The sequence below is a fragment of the Ictidomys tridecemlineatus genome, chromosome 6 (assembly GCF_052094955.1).
Source record: "Ictidomys tridecemlineatus isolate mIctTri1 chromosome 6, mIctTri1.hap1, whole genome shotgun sequence".
Taxonomy (NCBI): Eukaryota; Metazoa; Chordata; class Mammalia; order Rodentia; family Sciuridae; genus Ictidomys; species Ictidomys tridecemlineatus.
Genome location: NC_135482.1, coordinates 27,831,569 through 27,840,162, shown reverse-complemented (window position 1 = coordinate 27,840,162; position 8,594 = coordinate 27,831,569). Strand labels below are relative to the sequence as shown.

The 8,594-nt window shown below is 30.7% G+C and overlaps 1 long non-coding RNA gene across 1 annotated transcript; it reads left to right on the top strand.

Moving 5' to 3' along the window:
• Nucleotides 1–5,548: 5,548 nt before the first annotated feature.
• LOC144378314 (uncharacterized) lies at nt 5,549–8,338 on the top strand. The gene is made up of 2 exons (XR_013440012.1): nt 5,549–5,640; nt 8,110–8,338. It is a non-coding gene; the product is annotated as an uncharacterized LOC144378314 (long non-coding RNA).
• The last annotated feature ends 256 nt before the right edge of the window (nt 8,339–8,594 follow it).

The window sequence follows — 8,594 nt, the reverse complement described above, 5'->3', positions numbered from 1 at the left end:
ATATTTTCTCAAAATGAAAAAAATCTTAATTCATACAAAGAATTTAAATGCAGTCATCACAATAGAGGGAAGATTCCTTGCTACATGTAACCTATCTTTTAAGATTATATTTTGCTTATTTAAGATGGCTTAAAAACCAAGTTAGCATTTTTTTGTTTCACTGCTTTATAATATTAAAAAGTTGGAAATATTCCCCAAACAAAAGATCAGCTAAGTAAATTAAGATTTATTTCTATTATATATATATGCATATTTATTTATCATATTCATTTATATTAAATATATGCATATATGTGCATATATTTATATACATATATATATGTATACATGTATATATATATATATACATACATATGATATAGGTATATATATGTATATATGCCTATATATAGGAATATATCCTGAAATAATTGAGAAAACTCCTAGGCCAAAGAAGATATGTATTGTCAGAGTAAAGCTTGTTGAGGTTCCTAGACTTCTTCATTGCAAGACTTGTTAAAATTGTTCTTGAATATGCTCTGCTGTTTTTCTAAGGTGTTCTCTTACAAGTCAAGTATATGTTAACTTTTCTCTCTCTCTTACTTCTCACTCTGTCTCTTGTACTTTAGCTGTCCACCGCTCCCTTAAAAAAATGTTACTTCTATCTTGCTTTTCTCCTACACTTCAGTTCTTAAACATTTTTCCAACACTGAGAGATTTTGTCTAGAGGTTTTCAGAATATTTGGATACACAGTATCTTGATAATATACTACTACTACTATTACTAATAATTTATTTTGTGAAGATATGGAGATCAATAAAGTATAGACTAAACTTTGGGTCCCAGAAAATTATCTTGAAAATGTGGTTGAAGTCTTGGCATGATGTTTAAAATATCCAAGAATATATATTCTCATTTTCAGAGGAATTGCCAATGTCCAGGTGGACTCCACTGAGAAACTTACTCTTCTTAAAAATACCTTTATTTTACTTATTTATTTTTAAATGGTGCTAAGGATTGAACCCAGGGCCTCGCATGTGCTAGGTGAGTGCTCTACTACTTAACCACAACCCCAGCCTTGATATATACTCTTTATGCACAACTTCTGAAAATGAGACAACTTTAAATTTTCTCTTCTTTTTGTGACCAAAAATTTTAGAGGAATGGTTTACAGTACTGCATCTGAGGTTAATGATCTATTTCTGAGCTTCACAATATTATGTAATCCTGTAAGTGTAGGAGAAAGATAATAACAAAGGACCAAAAAAAACCTGATGATTCTTTTTTTTTCATGAAAAAGTAAATTTCAAAAAAATTCTTCCTTAATCTTTTTTTTTTTTTAATTAAAACATTGCTCTTGCTGGGCGAGGTGGTGCAGAAGAAAAAGGAGGAGGAGGTAGAGGAGGCAGAGGAGAAGGAGGAGGAGGAGGAGAAGGAGGAGGAGGAGGAGGAGGCAGAGGAGAAGGAGGAGAAGGAGGAGTTCCTTAATCTTGGATTACTCCAAAGCAGAACCAAGTCAAGGACTTTGGAGCAGGATCTCTATGTGGAGTAATTCCAGGAAGCACATGGGAGAGAGTAGTCAAAGGGAGAGCCAGTACAAAATGTAATGCACAGGTGAGTGCTACAGACCATAAGGGCAAACCTTAGATTTGTCCCCTGGAGGGTTGGGGAACCTGGCACATTGGTGAAGATTGATCTCAGGCTCAGAAATCATGGACCTTTTAGGTGGACTGTTAACAATCCCCCCTGGTATCAGAGAAATCCTCAAGTGGAGAAGCAGCAAGGCACAGAGGTGAGAGGATTTGACACCAGAAGGCTGTACCATGGCTTCTGGTGAGCTCAGACATGCATGAAGGGTAAGTATGGAGACACATTTAATTCTAAGATTTAGTGGGTATATTCAGTTTGGAAAGAGTATTGTTAAGATGGCATTCTCAGAAGCCAGCAACTCTAGAATAGTAAAACAAGCATTGAAAGAAGCATGCTTTGTAAAGAGAAAATCAGAGAATCTGTGGAATCCCATTATGAAGACCTTGAGTCATGAATCTGCATGGCGTGTGCAAGCTCTCTCTACAGGTGAGAGGAATACATTTTGAATGTGGTGGTGATCATTCAAGGATTCTCTTTCTAAGAAATCTGGACATTTAATATTGAGTATATGCAGTTAAAACTGTATGGAATGCAGCTTGTTTTGAACTTTACCTATACCCAGAAAAAAATTTAAATGGCTAAATGTCCTTCAGAAAGCTTTCATAGAGGATAAGGTGCAAAAATCACTTAAATTCATATAAATATATGATTCATTAAATAAAACACTTGATCAGCAAGTGAATGTGGAATACCTTTCTCTACTATGTGCTAGGGTGATTAAACATTCTTTGTCAGCAAAGAGTAACAGGCATGTAAAATGTTTATCAACAAGCAACAACTGCAAATTGAAGCATCTGGTGAAAGAGCTATAGAAGAATCGGGCAGAATGACTGAAATTTTAATGAAAAGTCTAGGAAAGGGAGAAATATGTGCTTAGTTTTGAAATTCCCATTGATATTTTCTAGGGAAAAAACTAGAAAACATTGAAGCAGAGACAATGATAGAAATTAGTATGTTGCACATGGTATCAACAAGAATATTTGGAAGAATAATTAATTTAGAAAAATTCAGCATTAAAATTTTAATTTTCTCTTCAAGTTTTTAATGTTTAACTGACCAAAGTTGTTCCCTTTTCTTCATATAGGCTCCAGGTAATTTTTGTTAAATGGATTCTTAGGTCACACATAGTTTGGGCCTTTAAATTTTTTTTTGATAAATAATAATTGGCAAGAAGGATAACTGATTATTTTGACATACATATATTTATCATATACTTAGGTATTTTAATGAAATATTCTTTGTTCTGGCAAGTTTTCAGTTCATTATCTCAGGAATTCAGGCATAAAATCATATTTTATAAGCAGTGGTTATAAAGTAATCTGCAACATGGAACTCACTGAAAGCTTTCAAAAAATCAAAATGGATGTTGAATTTTATCATTTGCCATTTTTGGAATCCTCAGAGATGACCATAAGCTTTCTTTCTTTTTAAATTATTCATGTCAAGTAATAACATTAATGGCTTTCTTAATGTTGAACTGTCCTTGCATTCCTGAAATAGACTTTACTAGTCATGATGAACCATTTCAATACATTGTTAGGATTGACTTGCTAATAATTTATTTAGAAAAAGCAAAACTACCAAAAGTAGTTTGCTCTTTTGTAAGCTATCTTAATTGGCTTTTAGTATCACAGTCACATCAATTTCTTTTTTAACAATAAATTTAATGTTAAAAGTACATAAAGCTTGTATGGCAGAAGATAACCATTATTTCACTCTTAAATGATAGAATAATATGAAAATCATGACATAAAATATATGAGAAGACACTGGCTCAGAGAGATTACCCAAGAGATTCTCAGAGTATGCCCATCTCTCTAAACCACTGTTTTTTTGTCATTTATTTTATATCATGATTTTCATACTATTTCATCATTTAAAAATACAATATTTTCTTTAGTCATATGGATTTTGTTTACTTTTATTCACTTTATTTGCTTTTCATTTTTCAATAATTTTTCAAGCTACAACTTTTTCAGCATATATTATTTTTCTAGGTCTTTTATCATTTATATAACTTTGCTTGCTTTTATTCTTAGAAAAGCATTGTGAAATAGGTATTAGTATCCCTAGTTTTCATTTGAGGAAATTATAACTTAGTGAGGTTAAATCATTTGCTGAATGTCCTACTGTCCTAGTTCTTCACAAATGGTGAGCTTCTGAGGACACAGCGTACTGTGTTTCCTTATGTCCTGTATTCCCTGCACGGTTCCAGGGAGATTATAGACACCCAATAATTACTTCTAGAAGTGAAAAATGTCTGCTTCTGTCTGACTTGATCTTTCGTGAACTACTGGGTAATGAAGTATTGCAGCTTCTGTTTCTTATGATGCTAATTTTACCAAGCTAAAACAAACCTACTTATTATATTTGAGTTCTGAAAATTGCAAGTAGCACACGTTTTATATTTCTATTTGTTACTTAACTTTGTTGAAGTATGAATTACTTTCAGAATGAGGCGTATGTTTTTATTGTAGAACTGGATTAGTTTTGACAAATGTATTACTGCATGTAATCACTACCTGAACCAAATATACAACATTTCCATCAAATAAGAAAATTTCCACTGGCCTCTTTGCAATCAATCTCCCCTCCATCCTAGTCGCTAAGCAATCATTGAACTATTTTCTGTCACTGTGAATTAGCTTTAACTGTTCAGAATGTTATTTGAAGGAAATAATGGAAAAATATACTTATTTGTGCCTGGCTTTTTTCACTGAGTATGATTTTGAGCTTCATCTTGTGTTGTTATCAGCAGTTAATTGTTTCTAATTGTTAGCTAACGAGCCATGTTAAGTGTATATACTTTCAATTTTATCTTTATCAATTCACCTATTGATGGACATTCAAGATACTTTCTCTTTTTAACTATTGTAAACAAGCTTTCCATAAATGTTAACACTTCAAAACTTTTATGTATATGACTTTTTAATTTTTCTTGATAAATACTGAGGAGTAGAACTGACTTGTGTCCTGTCTTAGGGGAAAAGTTTTCAAGAGTTAATCATGAAGCACAATGTCTAATGTAGGTTTTTCTTACATACCTGTTTAAGTTTGCAAAATTCCCTTTCCTTTCTAGTTTCCCAAGAGATTTTTTATGATAGATGCTGAGTTTTACAGACAGTTGTTTTTATCTATCTGCTGAGATGATAAATTTATTTTTATTTTTTATTTTCTTAATATAATAATTATGCTAAAGTTACCTTGATTTTCTAAGTAAACTCCATTTTATCTTGACATATTTTCTCTTATCTGGCACCATGCTTCAACATTTCAGCTACTTGAGTAGTACCAAATTCTAACGCATACCTTCCATTTCACTTTTCATCCTTTGCTTGTTTTTTAGCTTTCTGTGTAATCAGTACAACACTGTCCTTATGCAAAGAAAGATACAGGATGATCACCAAGCTGATCACCTTGAGTTGACTTTCTTTCAGAGAATTCAGTCTTTTCTTGCCTGTTTAAAGACTAATAAATTTGCTGCATGAAGTTCATAGTTGGAATGGCAAAGAACAGTAATCCATCTGTAGTTATCATGTTGTGGCCAATAATGGAACACATTTTAATTTATTCAGCTTAGAAGGGGAGAATAAACAGGAAAAAAACCCTGCTCTATCAATTTCAGAAATTACATTTGGTTAATATATGGTGAGGGAATACATTCTCAGGAGAAATCAAAAAGAGGAAAAAAACCCTATAATTTACTATGAATATATTATAAATTAATGAATACATAGGAAGAATTTATGACCTTTCATTACCCAATTTTATGACCTCGTATATTAACAAATACATATTTCACAAGTCTTGACATTAGTATAAAGCTTATCCATGTATTTTATATTTCAAATTGATGAAGTCAGAATCTTTAGTAAATGACGATAAACTTTTATTTTCTTCTCTGTGTGTTTCAGGAAATACAAATAAAATATGTTCTGTGAAGAACAATTCAAAGAGAATAACACAATGTATTCTGAATTGAGTCCTTGATCTCTACCTTAATCTCCTGAGTAAGTCCCTGTAATTATACTGAAAATAAAAAAGGTCCATGAATTGCTGTATAATTTGCCTTTAATCAAAAGCTTTCTTCTTAAAAGGAAAAATTTTCACCTATTTTTAATTTGTTTTTATTTCACCTTTCTGAATATATTTTAAATTTTTACAATCATGTATGTTAAACTATACTTGCTTAAGTTGATGAAGATGATATTTCTAGCTTTCTCATTTCTTGAGACACACCTGCACACACTTTGTTGTTATTGTGTTATAGTCTTTACAAACCAAATGCTTATTTTAAAATTGTATCTTTACTTTAAAGTTCTTTTATTTGAATATTATTTGGAATAACCTTTATTTTTTTACCAGTATTCTTGAATATTTTGATAGATTTTAACTCTCTGTTTGCCTGGTTTAGTAAAGGAGTGTACCATCTGCTTTCTTAAAACTTTCCTCTCTTTGAGTTCTTAATTGTGACACACTTGTCTGTGTTTGTGGGTCTTATACAATGTAACCCTTAGAAGTGTTAACATAATATAGATTAATTGTACAAATTACATTTGGCTAGGGTTAAAATACAAGTTATAGAGAATTCACTATTAAAATTTTCTGTTAATAGTGAAGGGAATCTTATTAACCAAAGAGTTAATACAAGTTCCTATACAAGTATATAATATTCTTTTAGTGACAGTTCTTGAATTTTTGAACCAAATGAATAGATGAGGGCAGAAAAATAGCAATGTTTAAAATGATCTTGACTCTACTCTTTCAGAATAGGAAACTTTGATAAACCACACATTAGTTTTTATCCAGCTAGTTATCAGTGGCTTAGAGCAGATGAAAATTCCTTCCAGCTCTCATAACTTATTGTCCAATAACCTTAACAGTTGGCATTGCAATTTTCATTATTTATCTTATTCTTCTGAATCTTTAGAAAAGTACTGAAAAAAATTCTTTGAGGCTTTGAGCCAAGTGACATTTAATGGAGGTCACAATAGCTATTTTATTTATCTTTTATCAATTCAAGATATTTCAGTGTTCACTGCAGTGCTTTTATATAACGACTGGCCTTATTTTCTTATCAAAGCTTAGGTTAAATTCAAGAACAACATACACACATTAATTATTTCTAATTTTTAAGCATACAAATTTATATATTTTATGTATGTATATATACAAATATGTGTATATTGTGTGTATATATTTATATACATTTATATATAACTGTGTAGCAAGAAACTCAATCATGATATAAAATCTTTTCACAGACTGAATAAGTTTATTTGTACCCATTTGTTTTTAATAACCAACTACACAAGTTATTATTATTCTCTTTTATTAGAACATTAATACATTTTTCCTGTTATTTGAACTTTACATAAATGAAATTAGTTTTATGTGTTATTTTTTGTACTTAGATATCTACAAGATTCATTCAGGTCATATGTACACAGTAGAATATTTATATATTTATTTTGCTCTGCAGAATTCCACTGAATAAATGTACCACTATTTTGTTTTTGCATTCTTATATTGATAAATTTAAGAATTTTAAAATTTTATAGTTTAGGGGACAATTATGAATAAATATTCTATATTTATTATTGAAGTAAATCCTTTCTCAAATGCATCCAACTATTTTTCTTCCATGTGTTCCTATGAATATAAATGCTGTATGGTGGGATAGGCATAGATTTATCTACATTAAGAAACTTACAAATGTTTGGCAAGTTGGATGTACTATGTAATATTACCACCATCAATGAATGAATATTTCAGTTGCTGCACATTTTGGTCAATAACTGATAGTCCTTTTAATTTTAGATATCTTAGTATATATCTGCTGATACCAAATCAATGCTTTAAATTGCATGCCCTTTATGAATACTGCTATTGAACATCTTTTCATGATTATTTGCCATCTAATAATTTTTTTTAAGTGTGGAATATTTTGTCCTCTTAATTTCTTATTATTGTGTATTATCATTCTATCTTCTGAATATCAGTCTTATTAATTTTGTGATTTCTGAAGAGTTTTCCCTTCTCTTTCAAAGAGCAGCTCTTAATTTTGATAAAATCCAGTTTATCAAGTTTTTTTCTTTTACTTCTGGTGTCATGTATTAAGATAAGTTACATTAAATTCTACACTTAGATTACACATTTTACTTTAATTTTCATGTAGCATGCAAGGTAAGGATAAAACTTTGTTTACTTTTTCATATTGATCTCTAATTGCACCAACACTCTTGTAAAGACAGTACCTTCTCCAATGAGTACTCTTTATAGCTTTTCCAAAAGTAAAGTGACCATATATGTTTGAGTCTATTTTTGACCTATTATGTCAAAAAATTTTTCTATGTTTACATGAATATGTCTAAAGTTTTATGATAGGTTTTAAAGTCAGCTCATTTTAGTAACCCAATTTTCTTCTTTCTCTTTGTTTTGACTAATCTGGCTTCTTTGCATTGCCCCATGAATATTAGAATTGACTTGCTGATTTCTAAAAGCAAACAAACATGAAGAAAACCACAACAAGGCAGCAGAATAAAATAAACAGTAGTATTGCTGTATGTATATACGTGGCCGTATAAACAGTGTGATCCTGCAAACTGTACACTTGGAAAAAAGAGAAATTATACCCAATTGGATTCAAATGTATGATATGTCAGGATTATTGTATTGTCATGAGCAACTAATAAAAAAAAAGAAAACCACAACAAATCATTTCTCAGGTTTTTCTTGATGTCTTATTAAGTCTGTAGATCATTCCCCCCATATTGACATCTTTAACAATATTCAGTCTTTCAGTCCACAGATGCAGTAAATTTGTCCATATGTTCAGAACTGCTTTTTTTCTCAGTCCTACTTCATAGTATTCACTATATAGATTGCCATATTCTGTTTTCCAAATTGATCCCTCTTCCATATTTTTCATTAGGATTCACAGGCCATAAAAATAATTCACTTA